General features: G+C 44.0%; 1 protein-coding gene across 1 annotated transcript in view; it reads left to right on the top strand.

Moving 5' to 3' along the window:
* Positions 1-16,316, top strand: part of PAG1 (phosphoprotein membrane anchor with glycosphingolipid microdomains 1) — a 147,130-nt gene that overhangs the window by 31,261 nt on the left and 99,553 nt on the right. The window contains exon 2 of the mRNA XM_061171837.1: positions 13,435-13,504. The gene's annotated coding sequence lies outside the window, so the exon portion shown is untranslated. The remainder of the gene's footprint in view (positions 1-13,434; positions 13,505-16,316) is intronic.

Raw genomic sequence — 16,316 nt, 5'->3', positions numbered from 1 at the left:
GGCATACTACACTCATAGACGGTACCTGCCTGACCCTGGTCAGCACTTGAATTTATGACTCGCCCTTCGCGATAGAGCCAAAGCTGTTACTGCTGCTGGCACCATATTCTCCTTCCCTTCCTCACCTGCCCACAGAGGCCTCATTCTTCAAAGTTTATGCAACCTTTCCATCTCTCCAGTAAGAATCTATTGCTTCATTTTATTTTATTTTTTTTACATACAAGTCACATTTCTTTCTCATGGCTTTAATGTTCTAACTTTTATCTTAGCAATTTGTATAGATGTATCTTCCCTAATTATGAATTATTTAAAGTTATATTTCTAAAAACCTCCATTATTAGAGAGTTTACAGTTGTCGAACTTAAGACTCCCATAGAATTGGAGGAGCTGAAATCATTAGTCCATCTAGGAAAACTGTTCACTGAAATGAAATAGGCATACACGAAATAGAACGTCTTCTTTGGCATTTCTTAAATTAGTAATAATGAGTCTTGTACAGTTTCTTCATTGCTAACAGTTACTTTAACATTCCTTGATAAAGACTTTCTGGTAGTTCTCTCAGAGTTGCAGTGAGGTGCTCATAAATTGATTTAATTTCATGACGTAATATGCATAATAAGCGATAATATTTCTTCTGCATCTGGCTTTCTAACAAAGTATTCAAGGTGCTTTCAATTTTACAACTCAAAGGCCCCGTCTCTCTCCGAAGGAGCCAAATTCTGAGTATCTCCACTGATCCTCAGATACTCAATCTGAAATAGTTGACCTAGTAGGAAATGGAAGTAAAGAAGGGGAATTTAACCACGAGGGAAGGAGTAATGTTATTCCTATTGGCATACTTTGTAGTACTTAACACATTTTTGTTACAGAACAGACATTCAGAAGGAACTGATAATATTCCATATTGAACTCCTAAGTAATTCAGTATTGTCTGAGGATAATGGTATTGCATGCTCTATTACGATTAGAATTTGGTTTGTGTGTTGTTTTTTTTTTACTGACCAAACTGTAGATGACAAGAGGCTGCCTTGTTTGTACACATTGTGTTAGGATTGAGGGATGATGGAAAATTCCATGAAGATGATAACCTTTCAGGCTGGGTGTGTGACTAGTGCTGACGGAAGATGGGGATGGGCTGGGGGGATTCCAGGAATGGAAAGGCTGCTTGGGATCTAATCTGTGGACTCTTTTCACCGATCTCGCCGCCAATCCATGTTATGTTTATTTGAAGGGAAAGGTCTGAGAAGGCTGAGACCTGGCTAGGGTTTCACCAGATCCGGACATCAGCAACTTTTAACTTATAATGCCGCTGTGGGTGAAACTCGAGCATTTGTAGGAGAGAAGGAAGGTGATAGAGAAGTGAGTGAAAGGGTGCAGAATAAAGCTTGAGAGGTTAAAAGCCAGACTGTTGTCGTGTGTCTGCCTCCCTGCCCCTCCCCCTACCAACTCTATGACCTTGAGCAAATAATTAACCTATACTCTATACTTCAGTTTCCCCATCAGTAAAATGGGGATAATAATCGTATTTCCCTCATAGGGTTGTTGTCACATGAAAAGTGCGTAGAACAGCGCCTGGTGTATGCTGTCAGCCTGCTGTCAGTGTTTCTGTTATAGGAGGGAAGGTTTACAGGGCCAGAAGACAGGCTTGCTCTCTCCTGCACCAAACAGTCAATGTTTCCTTTCATAAATAGCAACATCTCTGCACTGTACAATTTTTTTCCCTTCTTTGTCAATTGCTCTGATTATTCTCTACCTACAAGGTCATCTGAAACAGCCTGTCTTTTAATGTAATGAGTCAGGAGCCTGCGAAGTAACTTAGATAAAATAAGCAAGGATAAAGAATGGCAAGTCAAAGCTCCACATGCTTTTGGGACACTTATCAATGTGTGTTTTCAGACGTCTCTTCGGATAATCTATTTCCAGCCTTAGATGTTTTTGTAGGCTTAGTCTTTGCACTAAACCCAGATATCTTCTCATTTCCAAACTATGTTCATTCATGACATAAAATGTTAGGGAGATCTTCGGCCCTGTTGGAAAAGGCCTTAGTTCTTATCTCCACTTTCTGAAGGACTAAAGAAGAAAAACCTTCATATTCCAGTGGAATTAATTGTCTTCAATTTTTTTCAAGATATTTGTTTTTAAAGTATCTTTAAAAGTATTACTTTTAAAGTAATAGATTTAAATCTTTTTGCAGTTGATTTTATTAAAAAGACTAAAAATTTGTCACCTTGGGCTTCCCTGGTGGCGCAGTGGTTGAGAATCTGCCTGCTAATGCAGGGGACACGGGCTCGAGCCCTGGTCTGGGAAGATCCCACATGCCGCGGAGCAACTGGGCCCGTGAGCCACAACTACTGAGCCTGCGTGTCTGGAGCCTGTGCTCCGCAACAAGAGAGGCCACGATAGTGAGAGGCCCGCGCACCGCGATGAAGAGTGGCCCCCGCTTGCCGCAACTAGAGAAAGCCCTCGCACAGAAAGGAAGACCCAACATAGCCAAAAATAAATAAATAAATTAATTAATTTAAAAAAAAAATTTGTCACCTTATCTCAAGAAACAAGTGCATGAGAAATAACATGCAACTGAGTGCATAATTCGAACCCAGAAACGCTGGCATTGAAAGAACTGAAATAGCAGACACTTCCTGTATTTTTTCTCCTTCTTTGTGTCAAGAGGTTTGCTGAGTACTTTTATAACAATGATCCTATACGGAAAACTGTTACTGAGTTCAGGAGTTTTCATTAATCCAATTCCATTCATTGGGCTTGATTCCTGTGGGCCAGACAGTAGTAGACATGGTTATCACCAGTTGAACAAGGGGGGAGTCCTGTCTTCAAGGAGCTTCTCTTCTAGCCCCTGGTATGGCTTCTTTGAGTGGACTTAGGGATGGAGGGGAAGGAGTAGAGTGAATTGTGGGAAGAGGCATTCATGTTGCCATGGAGACATTTGGGACTAAGAAGCGGGCATAGGAGTGAAGGAGGTTGAAAGGCTTTTGAGATGGTGGAGAAGGGTGATGTGAGCTTCAACTGCCCTTTATTCTCCAATATCTTCTCTCTTTCCTATTCTTTCAGCAGCTGCAGACTTTCTCTCTGAAGTGGGGGATTACGGAGAGCGGGTTAGGAAGTCACAAGGAAGTGGGGATGTTTCTTTCTCCTGCCTCTTGCCTCCTCCTCCCCTTCACTCTTGATCCCACCTTGTCATATAGACCTGACTTCCCCACTGGGTTGCAGAGCAGAAGCCAGGGAGGGGAGTTGCAGAAGTCCCAGAAGAAAATGAAGCAACTTTGTTTCCTTCGTCTCTTCTGGGCTCCCTTACTACTTCATTTCTTTCCAGGTCCTGCGGGGATGGGAGCGCCAAATGTGGAAGGCACAGGAACGCCTTCTCTGTCCTTTTTAGCGCCCCCTTCCTCCCTGCCTCGCTCCCAGAGTTACCCACCCCCCGACATACACACTCACACTGTAGTTCCGTGCTGAGGTTTGCATGTGTGTGCAGCATGGAAGTAATTAGGGCTCCAATAGAAAGGAGTTGGAGAAGCTGTAGCTGGATGTTGTGAGCAATAGAAGGCCTTAAAACTGTTAGGAGGAAGATCAGAAGATTCATCCATTGGCCTAAAATGTTCTGGAGTCCAGAGAACTAGTTCTAAATTTTAGTACCCAACAATTAAGCAGAAGATTCCAACTGACTAGGTCAGAAAGACTGCATAAGCCTTAAAAAGTGAATTCTAATTGGGCAGCTGGGAAGGCGGGGGTGGGGGGAGCATGTTCCCAGCAGAGGTAGCAGCTTTATCCAGGTAATAGCATTAGCAAGGGCAAGAAACTCAGGTGGGTACCAGAAATGAGTGAGCCAGAGGATCTCAAAGCCCTCTCAGGAGGTCAGCGATTTGGTAAAGAGATGGGTAAAACTACATCCCTTTCCTCTTAATCTACTTTAAGAACAACAGTGCCAGGCAATGATCAAAAGCAGCTGATGCTTGGATGCAGTACCTGGGAGACAACAGGGAGTGGTAAGGACTGTGGCAAACAGGGAGCACATGCCTCATCTAAAGGGCAGCAGTTACATAGTTTCACTCAGTTGCTGTTTTGGGGAGAATTTGGGAATAGGAGTCCAATGCTGATTGATTTTATATTCCACTTAATATATGCTAGGCCCTGTTCTGAGTGCTTAGTATACTCTCTTAACACCTACCCAAAGATGCGGTGAAGGTTTCCTCAAACCAGTTACCTCAACCAGTTCAGGATAGACTTCCTGGGATGTGAGCATCAGCAGTATCTTCTCTTTGTACTTTTTTTCCTTCATCTTAACTGGTATTTTCTGGGGTACTTTGTACCCCAAATGACAGAATGATGTTCTCTTATGAAGGATGTTGCCTTGAGAGAGAGGAAGATGCTTCCAAGATAGGCCTGTGTCCTTCTGGCTCTTTTTGACTGGCACTCCCTCTCAAGGTTTATTTAGGAAGTGCTACCCATAACAAAGTCAGTCCGTCCTGGTCTCCAACTAATCTAAACGTTTTGCTTTCAGCAAAATGTTCACATTCTCTCCACACCTTAACTCCAAACTTTGAATTCTGATTCAATTAATCTTTCGTGTTTTTATAACATGCCTTCTTCAATGAAGTGCTTTTCTTTTATATCCAACGTATTCTTTTCTGATTTCTAAATGTGTAGAAAAGAACTTAGATTTGTGGAAAAAAGTACAGCCAATCTTTTCAATACCTGGAGAAATTAATATTTTTTCCAGAAAAGTCACCATATGTTGGGAGGGTGCCAGTTGGTATTCAAATGTGAGTCAAGACAGATGCTTGCCACGTACAGATCTGATGAAAGTGCACGTCAGTCCTTTTTTTAGCCTTTTGGAAAATATTAGTGGTCCAGAAGGGATGGGATTTAAATATTATTGAATATTCTTCACTAACTACTTTTTGTGGCTGGATTCCAGAGGGAAAACTCATAGTAAAATTCTCCTACATAGAAATGAATGGCTCCTAATCTGATATAGGAAGGATGAAATACAGCTGGATAGAGAAGTTGTGGAGGGAACTGGTTTAAAAGATGCAGTGACAGACCAGCAGATCAAGAGCAACTCACAGTTTTTACAAGTTTTCAAATGGTTCTGGCTTTGTTTTGCTTTTCTTGGAATGCATATCCTTGAGGGTTTGAATAATATTCATTTGGCGGGACTCCAGAACTCCAAGGCAGAGCCATGTGTCAGCCAGGACTTAGGAGCTGTTAATGAAGTAGGGACCAGAGGTCGAAGGTGAATGGCAGCCTGGGCTGCATCACTGGACCTGAAAGGTACCACAGATGTGGGATCCAGATCTCAACCAAGAAGCGTGGTCGCCAGTTCCACACACCATCATGATGTGGGCAGCGTGTAGCGAGTGAGCCCACGACTGTAAGAAGGTTTTCTTGATTTCTGTTTCCAGCATCTCTGAGTGTATTCAAAATGTTGAAACATTAAAGGACTCGGTGGCAAACAAAAACTAGCAGTGTTCTCGGCAAGCTGTAGAGCCACAGAAAAGTAATTTAAAGAGGAAGAGTCCTGAAGGAGCAAGAGGGGTCGGAAGGTACGAGCCCTTGCTCTGTAACTGCAGAAACATCCTTCAGCCTTTCCTCGTCTGTAAAAGGAAGCCGTTGAACTAGATGGTTCTCTAGCCTCTGCTTCTCAGATGTGAATGTGCATGCAGATTGCCGGGGCCTCCTGTGAAGTTTCACCTTCTGATTTACTAGGTCTGGGGTGGGGCCCGAGGTTTGCCTTTCGGACGAGCTTCTGGGCGGTGCTCCTGCTGTGGCTGCTGCTTGGCCACAGACCACATGGTGTTCAGCTTGCTCTGCGTGATCTCTCAGCCCAGGCTTCCATGAGCTCTGCACGTCTGTGAGCGTGTGATCTTCTGACATTGCAGAAAGACAGGAAGGTTTCAGGAAACATGCCTACTGCGGTATCAACTGTTCTCATTCTTCATAATCAGCTTCATCAAAAATCCTTTAAGTGCCTAATTATGCATGACAATTTCACATGCTTTACAAAAAGAACCAACTCAGTTTGGCCCCTGCCTTATCAGACTTGACAACCTAAGACAGCTGGAGAAATATGCATAGAGACAGTAATAAATATTGAGGCAGTAATAAATCTGGAGTGATAAATATTCATCCATATATAAAACACATTAAAATAAAAAGGTTAGGTAGCATGGGTCTTAGGATATTTATTTTCTTAAAGCTTTTGTTGCTTTTTAAAATCTGGGAAACTAAAAAGGTTGCCCTGTAATTTTTACTTAAAGACAAGGAGTTTCTGTTTCTGTTTTACAGATGGGGACTGGAGAAGGGGAGGGTCCGTTTCTGAGGCTTCTTTTGTTGTTGTTGTTGTTTTGCTTATTTTGGCTTCACTAACGTCAAAAGAAATATTTTATGAACCCCACATGCCTAACCCTGATTACCATGTGCACGTGTCTTGGCCTGATTTTGTGTTGCTCAGCGCTGAGTGTGTGGACACAGGTTCATTAACCTCAGCTCTTTCTACCCAAGGGTCTTGAGCCCGTCACGTCATCTTAACACCGTCCTTGGGAAGCAGAGGAGGCAGGGCCAGACATTGTTATCCCTGAATCGTGGATAAGGTTAAGTGATACAGGGAAGGAAGATAGTGTGTCCAAAGTCTCATGGTAATTAACTCACATAGGAAGGTCTGGACTCCATTCCATTTCTTCTGTACACTTGCTAAACTCACCCGAGGTCTCAGCTGCCTTGGTGGAGGAAGCGATCTGACAAGTGGCCATTGCCAGCATTTTCTCCTGACAGCAGAACAAATTCTGTTCCTGGTGGGCCACCCACCCATTGGAGATTGCATTCAGCTCCCCACGGTGATAAGCAGGTTTCTTATAACATCACAGTTTAGCAGAGTGATGCCAGATTGACTCTGTTCATTGATTTCTTCTAGCTGAGAAACAGCTGAAAGAATTACCACACAGCTGGAAAATGGTCACATCTAACCAAGGATGTCTGTGTCAAATATTTAGCAATAATGGGATTAGAGACCACTGGTTTATAGTTTCTTGATTCGACTTACATAATACTTAGTAGTGACTATGTATATGCTTAGGGATGCAGAGGTGCAAAGAAACTATATCTGGCCACACTCTTAGGTGACAGCTATGTGTTATCCAAAATGATGTGAGTGAGGCGTTGCTTTGGAGTCAGGTACCCTTGAGTTTGAAACTTGGCTCCGCCACTCACTGGCTGTGTCCCTTAACCTTTCCAAGCCTCCGTTTCCCCACCTGTAGAACGAGCATAACAATAGTACAGATCCCATAGAAGTCCCACAAGCATCCCTTGAGATGAGGATGTATGGAATGTGTAGCATGGGGCCTGCAAATAGTAAGACTTTTAACTAGTAATTTTTAGTAGTCATAATAAAACTATGACAAGTGACAGCATCTAAAATCATTTGGGTCTTGAAAGAGAAGAGCAAGAGTTTCTAAATTCAGTATTTTCATATTATTTCATGAGTGAGTATTTGTGTGGGCGTTTGTATCTAGGTTAATGAAAATGTCACACTCTGTTTATTAGGAATAAAGCTGTTATTAAAGCAAAGCCTGCTCAACTTCATCTTTCATTCTGTAATGTCATATACAGCTGCTGTTTCCCTTGTTTTGTAAAATTAACCGTAAAGAGGGAAGGCAGTCTTCTCATATTAAAGAAGACATAAAACCCTGAGTAATTACTAGAGCAGGAAGCTAAACCTTTAAAAAGCTACAATGGCAATACTATATATTTTGCATTAGTGCCTAGTAATAGATCTCTGTGGGCACAGGGAACTATGCAGGTCAGATCGAGGGCACTGAGTAATCTGGTTGCCCCCTCAATGGCAAATGAGAACAGAGGGGACAGGGTATCTGGGACTTGGTCTCAAGAAGTGAGGGGGAGGCCATTCGCTACAGGCAGGGTGGGAATGTGGGCGAGGCGCTCGAAGGGGCCCCATCGGTAAATGGAATCCAAAGACTGCCAACTATATATTGTAAGGCTGCAAGGCAGGACTGAGCGAGAGCAGGAGGCAGCTGAATGGAAACCCAAGAAGCCAAAATGAGCCGTTTAAAGTGGAGGACGGGAAGCAGAGCCCCAGGGAAGTCCCTAACCTCAGAAACCTGTTCAATAACACCTTTTTATAGAGTGCCTGTGGCTTCTGGGCAAGTGGAGGTTGAGCCAGTGTGGCTCAAACGGAAGCCAGTTCTTCCCCAAATTTAGTGTGCACATGGGTCACCTGTTACAATGTAGACTCTGATTCAATAGGTCTGAGAATCTGCGTTTCACGCAGGTCGCCAGGTGTTGCTGATACTGCTGGGCCGGGGACGACACTTCCAGTGGCAAAGGGTTTAACCCACTCCCTCTCTAAGTACCCCATTCTCTGGTCACCACCTCTTTCTATTCAACCCTCCCCTGTACCTTAACTCCAGCCATTCTTTTTTTTTTTTTTTTTTAATTTTATGTATTTATTTATTTATTTTTGGCTGCGTTGGGTCTCCGTTGCTGCGCGCGGGCTTTTCTCTAGCTGCGGCGAGCGGGGGCTACTCTTCGCTGCGGTGCGCTGGCTCCTCATTGCGGTGGCTTCTCTTGTTGCGGAGCAGGGGATCTAGGCGTGCGGGTTTCAGTAGTTGTGGCACACGGGCTTCAGTAGTTGTGGCTCGCGGGCCCTAGAGCGCAGGCTCAGTAGCTGTGGCGCCCGGGCTTAGCTGCTCCGCAGCATGTGGGATCTTCCCGGACCAGGGCTCGAACCCGTGGCCCCTGCATTGGCGGGCAGATTCTTAACCACTGCGCCACCAGGGAAGTCCCAACTCCAGCCATTCTTGCACTTCACCAGCACCTTCAATCCATTGATCCTGCTAATTTCCACCATCTGTCACTCCCTCCGCTTCTCCTTTCCTAGTTACTCAGCTTAGATCCCATGATCTCTCTGTGTAACACTCCTTTGCACACACCTTCAGGTTCTTTGCTTCTTTCTCTCTTTCCTTGTTATACTCACGGGCATAACTCATCGCTCTACCCGCCCCCCCCCCCATGTCTTCAGCTGTGCTGTGCTGTGGCTGAAGGAACATACACTGCTGAGCTAGTAGGTCTCACTTTCATCTCCGTGGGCCCCTCAGGCTGCTCCTTCCTCGTCCATTTACTCTTTCCCTCTCCTGAAGGACTTCCTCCTCCCTGCTCTCCTATCAAACCTCCACTACCTCCTTCCCCACCCTGAATCTCCGCTAATAACTTTGCTTCCACGTTTCTTCTTTGCATCATGACTTAGAAAAGAACTTTCTCCTGTTTCTTCTACTGGATTTACATTGTCTGTGTGTGGGCCCACGGCGCGGGCCTTCCCTGCAGCGGCCACGGGAGCACTGGACCCTCACGACGGCTGACAGGCGCCTGTCCAGCCCCTCCCTCTTCCTCTGGCGCCCCCTGGGTGGGCAGCCCCCCGTGGAGAGGCCAGGGGAGGGGCCCCGGCCCCAGCTGCGGCTTAAGATCAAGGTTCGAGGGAGCCCAGATGGTCACATGGGGACCCGGGGTGACCAGCCCCTCTCTGACTTGCCTTCCCACCGCTCTCCAAGGGGTGCCAGTGCCCACATTTGGCGGCTTACGGTACCCCCCCAAACCTCACCTGCCCCTCCCACCTCCCCTCCCGGCCCCTCCCACCTCCCCTCCCGGCCCCTCCCATCTCCCCTCCAGGCCCCTCCCATCTCCCCTCCCGGCCCCTCCCACCTCCCCACCCAGCCCCACCACCTTCAGGGCTCTGCTCAACCGTGTTTTACCCCCTGAGGTCTTTCCCAACTCCCTGCTTAAAGTAGTGCCTACCCCAGGGCAGTACCCAGCCCCAAACTGGCTTCAGTTGTTTTCTTCAGTGATTATTGTAACTGTTTTGCCAGATGGCTGGTTTGTCTCCCACCTGCACCAGAAAGCACCAGAGGGCTGGGAATTGTGTGTGTCTCTGTCAGTATTGAAACACCACCTAGATTAGTGGCCAGCACATGAAGACTCCCCTTAAATAAAATATTTGAACAGATATTGGAGTGGAAGATGTGATTAAATTAGAACAGAATCAGAAGAAGCCAATTAGTAAAAATTACATACCAACATATGTATTCATAAAGCCACGCTGGTCCATTTGAATTGACACAGCTACCTGTTTTGGGATCCTTTTGGACCCGGCTGTGCTGAATGTAATAGAAATCATTGAGCCTGTCAGGCCCTTGGGGGATCAGGAGGGAAAATGACTAACACCAAATTCTGTCCAGGAATTCCTGTCCCTTCCTTCCCTCTTTAATTGCTCTCAGGGAGGTCAGTAGTTAAGTCAGGATTTAACCCACCCACCTGCTCTGGACTTCTTCGGTGCTTGTTATCTTCATGTGGGACATGGACAAAGAGCCGTAACCTGCCTGTTAGCACTTAACAACAATTCCTCAGGCCAAATGCCTGCTTCCCTGGGAGTTTAGGAAAGGTGCTATTTTGACCACGCATGTGACTCCGTTTGGGTCTACACTTATGGACAACCACATGGCTTTCGGTTGGTAGAAGAAATAGCCTATGAACTCTCAAATGGAGGTACCACCTTAAGAATGAATAGTGCTTCTCATTCCTGAGGTTGGGAAGTTAGGCGGTCGGTCCACTGAAAGTGAAAGGAAAGCATCTCAATGTCTATGTAAAGTTCTAGAAATATTTTTATTTTATTCTGAAAAGTTTTGCTTTTAATAACATCATCAGCATAAATCATTGCCTCACAGGGTTTTAAGCAAGCTCTGATTTAGGAAGAGAAAGCACAGGGTGTTCTGTGAGTATTAAATAAGATGACTAGGGCTTCCCTGGTGGCACAGTGGTTAAGAATCCGTCTGCCAATGCAGGGGACATGGGTTCGATCCGTGGTCCGGGAAGATCCCACATGCCGCGGAGCAACTGAGCCCGTGCGCCACAACTACTGAGCCTGCACTCTAGAGCCCATGAGCCACAACTACTGAAGCCCGGGCACCTAGAGCCCATGCTCCACAACAAGAAGCCACTGAAATGAGAAGCCTGCACACCGCAACAAAGAGTAGCCCCTGCTCACCGCAACAAAGAGTAGCCCCTGCTCACCGCAACTAGAGAAAGCCCACGCGCAGCAACGAAGACCCAAAGCAGCCAAAAATAAATAAATAAAAATTAAAAAAAAAAAAGATGACTAACGCCACACAAAGCCAAGAATACAGCAGGTGCTTAATACATGTGCTTTCCTCCCTCTCTCCTCCCCTATCTGTGCTGTTTCTGATGGTCCCCATCCAAACTGTTGTTTCTGCATAATGTGGAAGTTAGGATATAAATATTATTATGTTTTAATAAGTCATCATTTATTTAAGACCAGTGATTCTCAACTGGGGAATGATTTTGCCCTTCATGGGACATTTGTCAAAGTCTGGAGACATTTTTGATGATCACAATCACAGAGTGGAGGAATGCTAACTCCTCAAAACAAAGAGCTCTACAGCCCCACATGCCAGCGATCTGTACTTTACACTGGCGTTTACAGTTTGCTTCTTCACTGGACTCTAAATAAAAGAAGATTGAGAAGGATGTGACAGGCTGAGGACCCAGGTTGGGAGAAGTTTGTGGACCCACCTATGGTAGAAGCACACTATGGATGGTTTCCAACTTACAAACAAGTGCTTTATTAGATACTCATTTCTATGTTTGTAGTTTAGCCTCTTAAAAAACATAACAAACAATGTGGCAGAGTCATGGAGAAGTCCAACTCCGGATGGGAGGGAAGGATGATGAGACATGACTCTGGCAGGCTGGCAGACACCAGGGTGGGAGCTCGTCAAACCACGCCAAGTGGCTTGAGTTTTATCCCAAGAGCTGTGGAGAGCTGTACGTACGGGCCCTCATGCTCTTTTCTGTACACTATTCACAGCCTGTACATACTTTTATTATTACTTGTGTCTCTCTGTATCATATGTATTGGTAACTTGGTTTCCTGAACTGGGCCTCTTCATCTTGCTTTTGTATAGCACAGAGGTTTATCAGCAAGTATTTATCTCAAAATAGTTATTTCTCCACTTTGGAACAGGTAGTTTTCCCAAACACTTGTTTCAGTTGCAGTCATTTAGAGCTTGAAATGCATTGTCCCCGTTTCATAAACAATGGGTTTTCAGGCTGGTGTGGAAACCTTCCAGAACTCACAGTGTTCCTGAGCTGTCATGCTTAGTAGTTCAGAACGGGGAATTCCCACAAAAGGGCAAAGAGGAGAGAATTTCCATTGCCTTTCTTCGTTGAAAGAGGACTCTTGGCAAATGTGATCTTTACCCTTTTCCTCCTAACCTGATGTGTAACTCTCCCTCACCTTCTACTGCACGTTTCTCTTGCAGCTGCCAGCCAGGAGGCACTAAGAAGACCATGTGGTCAGGGGCCCCATGAGATGGGTTGGGGGCTGGGGAGCTCTTGTCTTACTGGCCTCTGGAGAGTCTGACATGGCAGGTCATGGAGGGACCACCACCTTGCTTGTTGTCAACTTATTATTTCCCTTTGGTCTTTCTAGGATTGCTTTGCATTTCATTTCTTTCTAAGAAATAGCTCTTTCTTTTCTCTTTTAAACTCTTACCAAAAAGGAAAAAATTTGCATTGGTTTACCTCAGTGGATATTTTTTCTGAGAATATTCAGTCTAGTTGTTGGGTCATTCTTTCACTCCCAATGCTTTCTACTTCCACTTAGGATACTTTAAGATGACTTCTTAGATTCTACAGTCTACAAAAACAGAATATTCGATCTGAGGTTACATTCCTCAAACTTGAATCACACATCCTCTTGGAGGAAGTGATCTTTGTAAGTGATATAGTTTTATCTTAACCATAGGAAACCGTGCTAACAAAAATATAGCATGTTTCAAGATGAAGACATAAAGTAATATGGCAAAATCTATTATAACAAGTATCAAACAATTCTGTGCAATTTTGTTCCAGCCATCTTTGTTCTGATAAGGCTGTCATCTTCTTAAGGCATGAAACCGTTTTTGTTTTTGTTTTGATCTGTAAGTACCTCGCATACAGGAAGAGTCCATGTTTGTGGTGTGTGGTGCTAACCCATAGTTACCGTCAGTGTCTGTGAGAAGAGGTGGAATGAAGCAATGAGTAAAAAACAAAGCATGGGCATAATTATTAATCACTGAGAGCGCATGTGATTAATGCCATCATTTTTACTTTCCTATCGATAAAAAATTTGCAATAATATATAGGTCTGTGGATATTGGAAGAGCAAGTTTTAACTTTTGTTTTTCAACATTATTTTTTATCGTACTAAAGGTTAATTAAATAATTATTTCTCAGTTTCTTTATTGCTCAGAACTTTTATAAGTAATTTAAAAGATCATCATTTTACCCTCAGTTACTGCAGTTTTAATCCAGTTCAGAGTTGTGAAATTGTTTCCTCTTGTGTTTCCTTTCCAGAAAGCACGAGGTCATTCTCTTGTTTCAGCCCGTGAGTGCAACTTCAGAGCTGGGAGAGAGTGATTGCAAGGTATTCAATTATCTGGTTTATTCTACATTGTCCATCCATGCTTGCTTTCAGTTTAACTTTCTACAGTCGTCAAGGGTATATCTGGTGACTCTGAGCTGTGGGACTGCGGACACACAGCTTTGAAGCTGAAAATTCTCAAGGGTATTAGCTAATCCAGTTTTGAATTTAGCACCATGGGGCTTCTGCCATAGCCACCGAGATGCCACTGGCCACGCTTCCTACAAGATGGTGTTTCCCTTTGGTCAGTGACAGGCGGTGAGCCTGCCTCTACCTTGTAATGCCTATGTGAAGTTAGGCAAAATGCCTACCCTCCCTCAAGCTCTTTCCTCATCTTCGAAATGGAGACTCTAATTGGATAGCCTGATGGGTTTCCAGTTCCAAACAGTGTTCACCGTCACCGCCACCACCACCAAAAAATATATGAGGCTGCATTCTACCATCATTGTTATTAGTGGTATTAGTAATCTCGTTTAGTGCTGATAATAAAGTTATATAAAAATTCTTTAATGACTTTAGGTCATCTTTGAACAGAGCCGAAGCCAGAAAAACAAATCAGCCAACCTAAACAAATGACAAATTAACACAAAGACATTCTTTATTTGATGTTAGCAATTAATTTGCTACATGGTTATCCATTTTTCTAATAAATCCTGGACAATTTGAAGTGCTGTGCCCACCCATTTAAAAGATTTGCCAACCTCAAGCACTGTGACCTGACTGACCCCTGTCCCTTATACATCATTATCCAGTTTCTCTTATGGGCCGGAAAGGAAGGAGTACATCCGGCCTGAATGTCCCTAATCTCTTCACAGAAGGAATCTTGTAAAATAGGCCACTGTCTTTCAATCAAATCTTTCCTTTAACTTGTTGAGAAGTTCTTTCTCTTGCCAGAGAAAGCCTTTCCTCTTAGGAGAGCAAGGAGCTATTTCAGGGTCATTTGGGTTCCCCTCAGAGGTCTTTCTAAATATAACTGCAGATCCTAGAAAACAGCCTGCTTTTTGTTAGTTAACTTCAACTTAAGAGCCAGTGCATTAAGAGCTTTGATTATCCACGCTCCAAAAATGCCTTCCTCTGATCTCCCATCATGTGACAAGAATCTCGATTCTTGTCGAATCTCAGGGATTAAACATTGTTTTCTCTAACGGGCTTCCATTTCCATGGGAGCTGCTCGCCTTACACATTTTATTTGTGGGCCTGAAACATAGAGCATTTTCTAGTTAAGGGGCATTAAGATTTAACTCAAGAATCTATATATTGGCTTGGCCCAAAATTTCATTCGGGTTTTCTGTACCATCTTCCGGAAAATTATGGGAAAACCCGAACGAACTTTTGGGCCAACCCAGTATTTCAGAATAGGGCTCAGATGTTTCTGTAGTGGAATCACACAGTCTTCTCAAGTTTCTAGAAAGCATTGCATTATGTGCTTTTTTGGTATGTGGCAGATTGCTTCAATCTTACTATGAGGATCTTTTTCTGCCTTTAAAAAGAAATTTCACCTGGGATTTGCAGTCTGCTCTCTGCCAAATCCTTGACCCCAGCATTCAGTTATCTTCATTTGTATACCCCAAGCAGCTCTCAAAATTAATCTGTTTTCAGTGAAACCTTCTTCCCCAGCCCCCTCTCTTGTCTTCTACTCAAAACTGATTCCTTCTCCTGGAATCAATATTTTAATTAAAGACATCCACTGTTGACATCATAACTCAAGCCAGAAATCTCCATCCTGACATTGTTTCACCCTTTGCATTCAGTTCACACTGGATTCTGGATTTAAGATAACGTAGGAAATTCCCCAAACAGTGACTGGCGCTTGGTGAGGTCAAATATTAATTGCCAGCTGTCACAGATGTTAATTGTAAATATCTTTCCCATCTTCCTCTCCTCTGTCTCCCATGTCACTACCTTAGTTCTGATCCTCATCAGCTCTGTGCCAGTCTGTTGCTGGAGCTAACTAGTATAGCTCTCTTCCAACAGACTGTCTCCATTCTAGGTACCCTGCTCCCCAGTTTATAATGTGATTTCCCACTCAGTGACTTCTATGGGCCCTGTAACCTTGAGAATAGACCCAAACATTTTGCTGTGGACCTCCATGATCAGCCCTGTGCGCCCTTCCAGCGCACTGCCTCCCTTCCCCTGCTTCGCCATTTATGCTTCATTAGGACTGAATTTCTTGGGATGTTCTAACACATCGTGTTTTTTCAAGCACCCATGCCTCTGCACGTGCTGTTCTGACTTCCGAGAATGCCCTTGCTTAATTTTTCTTGATATATTCCAGTACATCCTTCAAGGTCCACCTCAATTTCCATCTCCTCTGAGAAACCCTCCCTGATTCCCCCATGTGTACTGGGCTCCCACGGTTCTTCAGTTGTATCTCTGATCATGCTATATTTAACTTTCCACTTATACATCTGACCCTCCCTCCTGTGGACACTAAGCTTGAGGGTAAGATTCAGATCTTATTATTTTTGTATCTACAACATCTAATAGATGCCTTGCACATAGTAACACACAGTGGATGCTCTAATTTCTTTAAGTGAGTGGATCTCTGACACTGTAATAAAAAGGAAGATGGTATTTGTAAAAAGTAATCTCATGGTGTGCTTATTCCCTAAGTACAAGCATTTTTCTCAACAATAATGTTTTGCATTTCTATTTTGCTTTTAGTATCCATGCATTAAGGAAGAGCTGCCAAAACCAATTTACAGCCCCTTTCCCTCTTCTACTGCTGTCAGTACTAAAATGGTGGCTACATATTTTTGGAACTTATAACTGTGTATCATTTCCATCTAGGAAGTAGATTTAGTCAATATCCTCA

This window comes from Eubalaena glacialis, chromosome 17 (assembly GCF_028564815.1).
Source record: "Eubalaena glacialis isolate mEubGla1 chromosome 17, mEubGla1.1.hap2.+ XY, whole genome shotgun sequence".
Taxonomy (NCBI): domain Eukaryota; kingdom Metazoa; phylum Chordata; class Mammalia; order Artiodactyla; family Balaenidae; genus Eubalaena; species Eubalaena glacialis.
The sequence above is the reverse complement of the archived record's forward strand: the minus strand, read 5'-3'. Positions and strand labels throughout refer to the sequence as shown.